Genomic DNA, 12607 nt, shown 5'->3' with positions numbered 1-12607 from the left:
CCATCATCGAAGGGATCTATAGGGGGCACTGCTTCAAAAAAAGGCACTAATGTTTTTTTTATTTATTGAACTTTTTTTGGTTTATTATGTCATCTATGAGTTCTATACTTACAGACATGTTAGGCTGCTGCAAGTAAGAAATTCATTGCCAGAGGAGGTAGTTGAGGCTGGGAGTATCCCAACGTTTAAGAAACTGGTAGACAGGTACATGGATAGAACAGGATTAGAGGGATATGGACCAAACACAGGCAGGTGGGACTAGTGCAGTTAGCTGGTATGGGAAAGTTGGGCCAAAAGGCCTGTTTCCACACTGACTCTCTATGACTATAGGTGGGACTAGTGCAGATGGGACATGTTGGCCAGCATGGGCAAGGTTGGCCGAAGGGCATGTTTCCATGTTGTAAGTCTATGACATTATTGTTTCATTTTTGGTACATGTGACAATTAGACATTCTTGAGTTTTTTTATTTACCATTGGAGAGAGAGTAAAACAGATCCAAAATCACAGATGCTGGCACATTCCCAGAGATAGTGGCCAAGTGGAAGTGCGCTCCAAGACAGACAACAAAAATACCAACACACTCCCATGGTAATTGTGCAAATGTTGACACATTCAGAAAGGGCAAAGCTCGATGACACATATCCAGAAACAGACGCGAATACCAGTGAGAGAGAGAGATCATAAGTAACAGTGGACTTGCAAGATAAAGCGCAAACAGTGGCAAACGCCCAGAGAGAGGACAAACACTGGCACACTCTCGGGGGGAGGACAAACAGTGGAGCACCCTCAGAGAGAAGACAAACACTTGGCACAATCCCAGAAAGTGGTCAAACACTGGCGGACACACAGAGGGAAGACAAACACGGTTGCACGCATAGAGGACAAATGGGGCACACCCAGAGGGAGGACAGACACTGGCACATGCCTGGAGGGAGCACAGACTCTAGCGCACCCCAGAGGGAACATAGACACTAACGCACCCCCAGAGGGAGGACAGACACTGGCACACTCCCAGAGGGATGACGAACACTGGCTCATTTCCCAGAGGGGGAACACAAATACAATCACCGAGATTGCAATTACCAGGACATTCAAAGGAAAAATGGTCACATTTCTGGCAAAGTTCTCAGAAGGAGTCCCCCCCACAACTACTAACACACTCCCATTTCATGAAAATACTGGCACATAATCATGGAATAGACAAAAGAATACTGACTATTTAAGAGAAAACGCACAGACACTGGCACACTCCCAGACTGTGACCACAAATACTAACACAATCCCAGATAAAGACCACAATTACTTGCACATTCTTAGAGAGACCGCAAATACTGGAAGACTCCAAGAAAGACTGTGACTGTACATGTCCTTCCAGGAAGAGCGCATAGGTTGATAATCGCTCAGCGGGTGTGTGTGAATGCCAAAACACTCCCGTAGGGTGCGAGTTAAAACAAACACTCCAAAGGTAATATATAGGTACTGACACATTCCGGGAGAGGGTGCAAATATTAGCAATTCCGACAGTGATCCCGGAAGTACGGGCACACTGCCAGGAAAAGACCACAACTATTCACATACACACATTGGAGGGACTGCAAATACTGAACACGCCCAGTGCAGGTGTGTAAATAGTGACACACTCCCTTAAGATGTGCACAAGTGCCGACTTACTCCAGAGAGTGGGCAGGTATTGGCACACTTCCACAGCGTGGGCACGTACTTGTATGCTGCAACAGAGTGGACGACTACTGACAGACTCGCAGAAAGGCAGCACAAATGCTGACAAACATCTCAAAGCAGCAAATTGCCAACACATTTCCAGAGCAAGTGTTCAAATACTAACACACACTCAATTACTAACAAGCACTCCTGGAAAGAACCCAACAAGACAATCGCACTTCTGGAGAGAAATTGCAAATACTGTCACATTCCTGGTTAGACTGTAAATGAAGACAAACTGCTGGAGAGAATTCACACTGACTTACTGACTTACCTCATGGTGTGAAAAAATGCTGATATTCCCAGAGGATGCGCATAAATGTTGACACACCCTTAGTATGTGTGAATAAATAAAGTGTATTATATTTATAATGTGTGTGTGTATGTATATGTGTGTGTGTGAGTATATATATATATATATATATATATATATATGTGTGTGTGTGTGTGTACACACACATATAAATATATAAGTGTGTGTGTATATAATATACCAGACTAAGTGGGACCCATTGGGTCCCATGTTCACACGGGAGGGCTGGTCCCCCCAATGCAATATTCCACCTCTCCACTAATTCCAATATTGCTGGCCAGTGAGCGGGGGGGGTTGGCTTTCTGGAGCGTTAGTATGGGTGTTATGAGCTGAAGGGACTGGTTTCCAGAGGGCTAGTATGGACATTGTGGGCCTAATGGATTCTTGGGCTGGCAGCTCAGTCACTCAGGCCTGGTGGGCTGGCAGCTCAGTCACTCAGGCCTGGTGAGAGACTCTGTGAAAGAGAAGGGGGGAGGGTGGAGAATCAATTTTAGACATTTTTCATCTTTTTCAGCAGATCACAGCAAGGAAGTAGGAAAGTCTATCCTGGCCTGGATCTCACAGGAAGCAAATGAAGGGAGGGAGAAAAATACTGGGGTGAGGTTTAATACTTGCAGGGGGAATACTTACTGATGGACCAAAGGGACTCCTCCTTGGCTAGTACAGGCCTGATGGACCGAAGGGACTTAAAAAAAAAAAAAAAAAAAGATTCACAGCTTAAAATCACAGTTGTGGCCTCTCTCTCGTGATCTTCCAGAATGACTGACTCACTTCCAGGCATCCAGGGTTTTATAGTCCTGCTCCCCACAGAAGGGGCGTTATCTTTATCATGGTGATTGACAGGTGAGAGGGCCAATCACCTGATCTCAAGATTTTTTAAACATTCATAACTTTTTTATTTTTCATCGATCTAAAAAATCTTCGGGGCTGCCTCAGCGGAGGAGGACTGTGAGTAAGATGGCCAAAAATCATAGCGATATATGGTAGCATTTTTACTAAAATCAATATACAGCACAGACAGGAAGTGGTCAAGATGAGACTTTTAGTTATATAGAAGATGAACACAAAAAGGGTAGCCACAGTGGTGCAGCGGTAGAATTGCTGTCTTACAGCACTTGCAGCGCTGGAGACCCGGGTTCATTCCCGACTATGGGTGCTGTCTGTGCGGAGTTTGTACATTGTCCCTGTGACCACGTGTGTTTTCTCCAAGATCTTCGGTTTCGTCCCACACTCCAAAGAAGTACAGGTACTGTATGTAGGTTAATTGGCTTGGTGTATGTGTAAATTGTCCCTAGTGTGTGTAGGATAGTGTTAATGTGCGGGGATTGCTGGTCGGTACGGACTCGATGGGCCGAAGAGCCTGTTTCCATGCTGTATCTCCAAACTAAACTAAACATATGCATAACACATGTGTTTATATATATATTAACAAGTGTTAATCTACTCCCAGAGTGGGCACAAATGCTACCACACTTCTAGACAGACTGTGAAAATACACATTCTGGCAACTTTCAATCTCCAGAACCTTTGCAAATGATAAATACACCTTCCTGGAAGTTTTATTACACAAAGCTGTTTTCTATGCATTTTGCAATGAAACAGGATAAAGGGCATTCATATATAACAAGTAGGATCAGGAGAAGGCCATTCTGCCTTCATGCCTGCTTTGCTATTCAATAGGAATTTAAATATTTCATTTCACTGCAAGTAAGAATTTCATTGTTCCGTTTCAGCACATATGACAATAAAACACTCTTAACTCTCACTTGAAATCATGAATGATCTTATGCTTCAGTGATACTTTCCTGTGTTTATCCATGTCCCTTCATTTCCAGAGTTTCCAAACAAATCTCAATCTCTTTTTTTGAATATACTCAATGACCTTGGTGGGTACATGGAACACGCTACTAGAGGAGATTGTTGTGGCAGGTGCTATAAAAGACACTTGGATAGGTACATGGATAGGATATGGCCCAAATGCTGATAAATGGGACTAGCGTGGATGGAGCATCTGGGTGGCATGAACGAGTTGGGACATTGGACCTGTTTCCTTGCTGAATGATTCTATGATACTATGGCACTGGTCACATAATCATTCATTACATTCATAATCACTACTCCACACTCCCCACTCCCCACTCCCACCTTTCATCAGTCGCTATCCCAGAAACAACAAGTTCGCTGATGACACAACAGTGGTGGGTCTCATCAGTGACAATGATGAGTCGGCGTACAGGATGGAGGTGGAGCTGCTCACAGGATGGTGCAAATCCCACAACCTCATTCTCAACGTGGGAAAAACTAAGGAGATGGTGGTTGACTTCAGGAGGGCGGGAAAACAACACCATACACCTCTGCACATCGATGGAGCTGATGTGGAAAGGGTCAGCAGCGTGACGTTCCTAGGACTCCACCTGTCAGATGACCTGATGTCCACAACCAACACCACAGCACTGGTCAAGAGAGCCCAGCAGCGACTACACCCTCTCCGAAGACTACGTAAAGCAGGTCTCCCCACTACACATCTACGAACTTTTTATAGGGGGACAATCGAGAGCACATTAACCAACGGCATCACTTCCTGGTTCGGGAGCTGAAAGGCGTACGAACGGCACCAACTTGACAGGATTGTGAAGACCGCCAGCAGGATTATTGGTGCTCCACTCCCTTTCTTGCTGGACATATACAGGAAGAGATGTATCAACAGAGCCATCTCCATCATCAAAGACCCCTACCACCCATCGCATCACATATTCTCCATCCTGCCATCTGGGAAGAGATACAGGAGCATTAGCTGCAAAACTAGCAGGATGCTCCTCAGCTTCTTCCCGCAGGCTATAAGACTGTTAAACGGACTTTGCCCCCTGCCAAAGTATCGCGCACCAACCACCAACCTGGACTGAGCCACTGTCGTGCCGCTGCCGATCGGAACGCCTGTTGATGTTTAGTTGAGAGTAGTGTTAAACTTGTTCATGATATATGTATTTTTATTTCTATTTATTTTTTACTGCACACTGAATGGACACTGGTTTGAGTAACGTTTTTTTGTTTCCTCTGGGTATGTGAGTACTCAGGAAAATGACAATAAAGATATACAATACAATACAATACAATACAATTAATATGGTAAACCTTTGTGGTATCCTGACCATCTTAGGTAGAGGGTAGCTGAACACAGTTCCAGCTCTATGTTTCAATTTGCTGATGACACCACCGTCGTGATTAGCACCATTGCTCTCAACGTCACTAAGACCATGGAGTTGATCGTTGACTTTAGAAGAGGAAAGCACAGGAACCACAAATTGTCTTCTTGAGTCCGCAACCATAGTCCCCTTGCCCAAAAAAACCCACATTTCCAGCCTCAACGACTACCGGCCAGTCGCACTCACACCAGTGGTGATGAAGTGTTTTGAAAAACTGGTCCGGGGTCATATCACATCATTCCTGCCCCGAAGCTTTGACCTCCACCAGTTTGCGTACAGAGCGAATAGATCTACAGAGGACGCTGTAGCCACAGCTCTCCATGCTGCACTGTCCCACCTGGAGCAGCCGGGGAGCTACGTTCGGATGCTCTTTGTGGACTACAGCTCTGCTTTTAATACCATCCTTCCCCACAAACTGGTGGACAAACTGGGGGACTTGGGACTTCCACACTCCACCTGCATGTGGATAAATAGCTTCCTGTCGGGTCGCAGCCAGAGAGTCAGAGTGGGCCATCACACATCCACGGCCCTCAGCCTCAGTACCGGCTCTCCACAGGGCTGCGTACTGAGCCCCCTGCTCTACACCATCTACACACATGACTGCACCCCCGCCCACCACAGCAACACCATTGTCAAATTTGCGGATGGTGGGACTCATCTCCGGGGGGGACGAGTACGCCTACCGGGATGAGGCGGAGCAGCTGACAGTGTGGTGTGGAGAAAATAACCTGCTCCTCAACACCTTAAAAACCAAGGAGATAATAATAGACTTCAGGAAGAATAAAACGGACATGGTACCATTAATTATCAGAGGGGACTGTGTGGAGAGGGTGGCGGATTTCCGCTTCCTGGGAATCCATATTGAGGAGGACCTGACGTGGAGCGTGAACAACTCTGCGCTGCTGGAAAAGGTCCAGCAGAGACTGCACTTCCTGAGGGTGCTCAGGAAGAATAACATCACTCAGAGACTGCTGCTGTCCTTTTATCGGTGCTCCATTGAGAGCATCCTAACTTACTGTGTATGCGTGTGGTACACCAGCTGCACAGCGGCTCAGAGGAAAGCGCTCCAGAGGGCCATTGACAACGCCCAGAGGATTGTCGGCTGCCCTCTCCTTACCTTGGAGGACTTACACAGTTCCCACTGCATCAAAAAATCTCAAGAGTATTATAAAGGACATTTCCCACAACGGACACTCCCTGTTTGAACTGTTGCCATCAGGCAGACGGTACAGATCTACAAGGACAAACAGACTTAAAAGCAGTTTTTACCCCACTGCTTTAAAGTCACTAAATGTAGCCGCCAAGGAACGCAGGGGCGATACATACTAAGGGACTGTGGTACACTGTGAAATCCACAGAAGGATGTAGGGTTGGGTGTTTATGCGTGCTATTTTCATGATATTTATTTTAGTTGTTTATCTTTTTTTTTAATATTTTACCTTGTATGTATCGTTAGCTTTTAGAAATGTTTGAATGGTGCACTGACTGGCTGACATTTTAAAATTTTGTTGTACATGGTTCATGTTACAATGACAATAAAGAAACCATTCTATTCTTATTCTATTGAGGAGGTCAGAGTGGAGAGAGTCAATAACTTTGTTGCAGGGCATGCATTTTTCTGAAGATCTGTTGTGGACCCAGCACATTGATGCAATCATTAAGAAAGCCCAACGACATCTCTATTTCCTCAGAAGATTGAGGAGATTCGGTATGTCGATGAATATTCTCTGGAACTTATATAGGTGTATGGTGGAGAACATATTGACTGGTTGCATCATGGCCGGGTTCAGCAACTTGAACCCCCAGGAACGAAGGAGATTAAAAAAGTAATGAACACTCACAGGGCAAGGGTACTGTCCTCCCCACTATAGAAGAAGTCGATAAGAAGTGCTGCCTCAAAAAGGCAGCCAGCATGATCAAGGACCCAAATCACTCTCTTATTTCACTCCTGCCATCAGCACGAAAGTACAGAATTCTGAAAACTGTGACTACCAGGTTCAGGAACAGTTTCTTTCCAAGAACTATCTAGCTATTGAACACTACAAACACCAGCAAAACTTCGAACTACGGCATGTCGTGTTGCACTACGGACTTTGGACATTTGTGATGCACTGATATTGGGTGTTTTTATTTGTTGAACTTTTTTTTGTTTGTTTATCATGTTATCTATTGAGCACTGTGTTTACGGACCTGTTGTGCTGCTGCAAGGGCCTGTCCCACCTTGGCGTCATTTGCGCGTCATTTACGCGACATCCTAAAAATTGGTTGGCGCGTCGTGATATCCTCGCTCGCCACCTGTGTGACGCGCAAATGACGCACAAGTGGGACAGGCCACGGTTCATATGACCATTCAACACTCTTGACTTGACTCACGTACTAGGAGGCAACTGCACTCTGAGATTCATTGTGCAAAACCACACTGTGGTTTCTCTGCCTCCTCTTTTTTTTTACTAATCAAGAGGTTCTTGTCATTCAACTGAACTTCATTGACTCCAAATGAAGAGGTGAGGAGGTCACAGTTGCCATTACAAAGGGAGGCCCCCACTTTGTTTACCTGAAGAGTACCCACCCTGACAGGAATGTTAAAGATGATAGATAATTGCAGGGTTTTCTATTCAAACTTTCAGTAGTCATATTAAATGTGTGAAAGAGTTAAGGTTCAATCAGATTTTTTGGTGGTGTAGTGAATAATAGTGAATAAGGAGGCGGTAAATTTTATTATAATTTTTGATGCTGTTTCTCTTCAGATTTTTCTTCATAACCTTTGCATCTCTAACTCTTGCCCTCACATCAAAGCATTAAACTTGATGAGTGACGCTGATCACTGAGTCTACAGCAGGATGATCTAACGTTCTTAATTCTATACAGATTGATATTGAAGGAGACAGAAGCAGAGTGGGATATGCATTGAGTGTCTAGAAATTAGTCTGTTTCTTGAGGATCATGAGGTGAGGCATTTAGTTTAGTTTTTAGTTTTGAGATTCAGTGCAGAAACAGGCCCTTCGGCCCTCCGAGTCCGTACCGACCAGCCATTCCCGCACATTATCACTATCCTACACACACTAGGGACAATTTACACTTAAAGCAAGCCAATTAACCGACAAACATGTATGTCTTTGCAATGTGGGAGGAAACCGAAGATCTTGGAGAAAACCCACGCGGTCACAGGAAGAACGTACAAAGTCCATAAAGACATCACCCGTGGTTGGGATCGAACCCGGGTCTCCGGCTCTGTAAGGTGGCAACTCTACTGCTGCGCCACCGTGCCACATTTGAAACATAAAATGGCAAACAATGTCCCAGCAAAATCATTTCAGGAAAGATGTTTGTAAATCACCAGTGTATGGTGCAATGTCAAGGTTAGGAAGCCTGCATTTGAATATGCTTGCTGTCAAAGCCTGACGACACATCCTGTCGGAAACGAGCAGTCAAACCTGATTTATGTTGTATCTTGGGAGGTGCTATCTGACCATTTATTTCCATATTACAACAGTGCCAATATTTCACAAGCAATTTTCTTCTATGAAAATTGAACTTTGATAATGGTGGATTTTATTTTCCCACATCTTTCATTCCCACAGAGTCTTTTACTCAGAGTAGGGGAATCAAGAGCCACAAAATATAGATTTAGGTGAGTGGAGGAAGATTTAATAGGAGCCTGAGGGGCAACTTTTTCACACATGATTATGGTGGGTATGCAGAACTAGCTGCCAGTGGCGGTAAGTAGGAACTACAGATGGTGGTTTACACCAAGGATAGACACAAAATGCTGAGGGGTGGGGGGGTGAGAGATGGTGGTGAAATGAGTTGGGATTGACAACAGGAAGGAGAGGGGAGATATAGAGGTATTACTTGAAATCGGAAGGTGTGCAAGGCTGGTTTCCACATTTTTCCAATCAACAAATATCTTTCAACTAACATAACAAAACCTCAAAAGACTAGTCACTCACCAAACAAGGATCTCACAATCCTTGCTGTACCCAAAGTGAGAATCCCATGCGCAAAACACAAAGTGCTGGAGAAACTCAGAGGGTCAGGCAGCATCTATGGAGGAATGGATAAACGATGTTTCAGGTCAGAACCCTTCTTTGGTCTGGCATTGTTCCCAACCTGAAATGTTGTCTGTCTATTCCCACCATAGATGCTGCCTGACCCGATGAGCTTCTCCAGCACATTGTCTTAGGCTCACGATTCCACCATCTGCAGCCTCTTGCTTCTCCTGTCCTGCATTTCAACATTTAAAAACCTTAACAGCTTGGAGATAACTGAAAATGATTAAAGTACACCAAAATAAATGCACATTTATTGTTAAGATACTTTTTACATCAACGTCATTGGGTTGCAATGTTGGAGGAGGCCATTCAGCCCAAGTGATCGTTGCCTGTGTTTAACTCTAAACCTCCTCCTAGCCTCTCTGTCAGCACATCCTCCTGTTCCTTTCTCATGAATTTCCTTTGATTCCCCTGAAATGCAATATTGTTGTTCACTGCAGCCTCTCCCTGTGTGATCAAGTGCTAGATATGTCCCACTCCCTAGTTTCTCTGGAATTCCCTGTTGGGTTTATTAGTGACTCTCCTACATATCCACCCCAGGTTTAACCTGCACACAGGTAGAAACATGCCTCTTCTACATTATTGAAACATCCTCAATCAGCTCATTCCTCAGCCACCCCTGTTCCAGAGATTGTGCAAGGGTGCTTAATAGTTGCGGACACATCAAGGTGCGTTTATCCCCAGTGTGAAATAAATCCTAAATAAACAGTTGACACAAGATGCTAGCTGCAAATCTGCTGTGGTTTATGATAAGCTCGTGCTGTACCTGGCTGACCTAGGATCTGGTCTGAGGCCTTAGTTTAGTTTAGCTTAGACATACAGTGCGGAAACAGGCCCTTCGGCCCACCGAGTCCGCACCAACCAGCGATCCCTGCACATTAACACTACCCTATACACACCAGGGACAATTTTCATTTAAGGGTTTCGGCCCGAAACGTTACCTATTTCCTTCGCTCCATAGATGCTGCTGCACCCGCTGAGTTTCTCCAGCATTTTTGTGTACCTACAATTTTCATTTATACATTTCTACCAAGCCAATTAACCAACAAACCTGTATTTCTTTGGAGTGTGGGAGCAAAAAAGGTCACAGAGAGAGCTTGACAGAAAGCAGGTCAGTGTGCATCACCAAAACAGGTCAGGGCAGTATTGTGTTAAGAAGGTTGGGCTCTCGGTGGGTGGGACTCAGATGATGCACTTCAGTACAGGATTGAATCAATTCAGTGTGCCACTGAGAGAATTTCATGCTGCTGGCAGCAAGCGAGAGAATCATAAAGGGGCTTCAGTTAGTTTAGTTTAATTTAAAGATACAGCGTGGAAACAGGCGCTCCAGCCCACCAAATCTGCGGCAACCAATGATCACCCACACATTAATTCTATCCTACACACTAGAGACAATTTACAGAAGCTGATTAACCTACAAAGCTGCACACCTTTGGAGTGTGGGAGGAAAACGGAGCATCCAGAAAAAAAATGATGTGGTCACAGGGTGAACGTACAAACTCTTGTGCAGACAGCACCCGAGGTCAGGATCAAACCTGGTTCTCTGGCACTGTAAGGAAGCAACTTCTGGAGAAAACTCTTGCAGTCACAGGGAGAACGGTTCTTGGCTGTACGGAGTTTGTACATTCTCCCCGTGACCTGTGTGGGGTTTCTCCGAGATCTTCGGTTTCCTCCCACACTCCAAAGACGTACAGATTTGTAGGTTAATTGGCTTGGTATAAATATAAATTGCACATAATGTGTGTAGGACAGTGAGTGGATCGCTGGTCGGTGCAGATTCGATGGACCGAAAACCCTGTTTCTGTACTGTATCTCTAAAAAACAACAACAAAAAAGCTTGCCTTGAATAAATAGTATTTCAACAAGAAGGGACATTTATTCTTCTGCAAGTAAAACAAGTTATTTGAATCTTTTCTTAACATCAACTTTTAGGAAATGTTATCAGAAATACGTTTGGAATGTATTTCTAGGGCAACATGCAATTGGATGGATGACTCATTAATTGGTGCTGTTGTTAGTAAGGCTGATTTAATGAGATGGTATTGAAGCCTGAAGGTATTTTCTAATGAAGAAAACAAGCAAGAAATAGACAAATTATTGCATTCGCAGATTGAGAGCAAGATTACCTTAGTACATGAAGCATAAATAACATGTTTCCATCTCCCTGCCATTGTGATGAGAGGAAAAAATATTAATCTTTCTTTCATAATTAAGTATGATTTTGTTTTTAATTAATTTCCTCAGAGCTCATATTTGCAATTCAAGAAATAAACAGCTTGCCTTGGTAAATGTGGCTGTGAGATTGTTGGAACAGTTGTTTATAGTTATTTGCTCGCATGATGCAACCATCACCAGCATTTAAGCACATTTACTACTCATTATCTGTTGAACTGCACGACTTGCTCTACCACTTCAAAGGCATATTAAGAGTCACTCAACAAAGGACTCTGGAAATGCATAGAGTCTAGCTTCTGTAAGGATGGCTAATGTTAAGGGAAGCACGTTGGCACAACTAACAGAGCTGCCGTGTCACAGACACAGCAATCACGACCTCCAGTGCTGCCTATGTGGTGCCTGGACCAACCTGATCTCCCCGTTGCTAAACACTTTAATTCTCCTTCCCATTCCCACACTGACCTTTCCATCCTCAGTCTCCTCCATTGTCAAAGTGAGGCTAAATGCAAATTGGAGGAACAGCATCTCATATTTCACTCGGGCAGCTAACAGCCCAGTGGTATGACTATTGATTTCTCTAACTTCAAGTATCCCCAGCATTCCCTTCCCCTCTAACCCTCCCCCACCTAAGTCGCACCAGTTTCTCATTTTCATCCAACAAATAGCTGGCCTGTTTCCTTTATCATCGTTACTTGTTTGCATATCTTTCATTCAAGACATTGACAATAAAGTTGAATCAAATCATCAAATCAATCTTTCATTCATTGTTCTTTATCTCTCTACATCATCATCTCTCGTTTATATTTTCCCTAACTGGTCTGAAGAAGGGTCTTGATCCGAAACGTCATCCTGTCCCCCTGCTGAGTTACTCCAGCTTTTTGTGTCTATCTTCGGTTTAAACCAGCATGTGTAGTTTCCCCCTACACATGGTGTTTGCATCTACACTCTGCATGGGTTCCTGCTGAGGCTCCTGCTTCCTCCCACCTCTCAAAGGTATGAGGGGGGTTTTAGAGATACAGTGTGGGAGCATGCCCTTTGACCCAACGAGTACGCGCCGACCAACAATCACCCGTACACAAGCTCTACATTATCTCAGTTTCACATCCTACACACGAGGGCCAATTAACAGATGGCCAATGCAGAG

This window comes from Amblyraja radiata, chromosome 39 (assembly GCF_010909765.2).
Source record: "Amblyraja radiata isolate CabotCenter1 chromosome 39, sAmbRad1.1.pri, whole genome shotgun sequence".
Classification (NCBI taxonomy): domain Eukaryota; kingdom Metazoa; phylum Chordata; class Chondrichthyes; order Rajiformes; family Rajidae; genus Amblyraja; species Amblyraja radiata.
Note: the sequence above shows the minus strand (reverse complement) of the source record.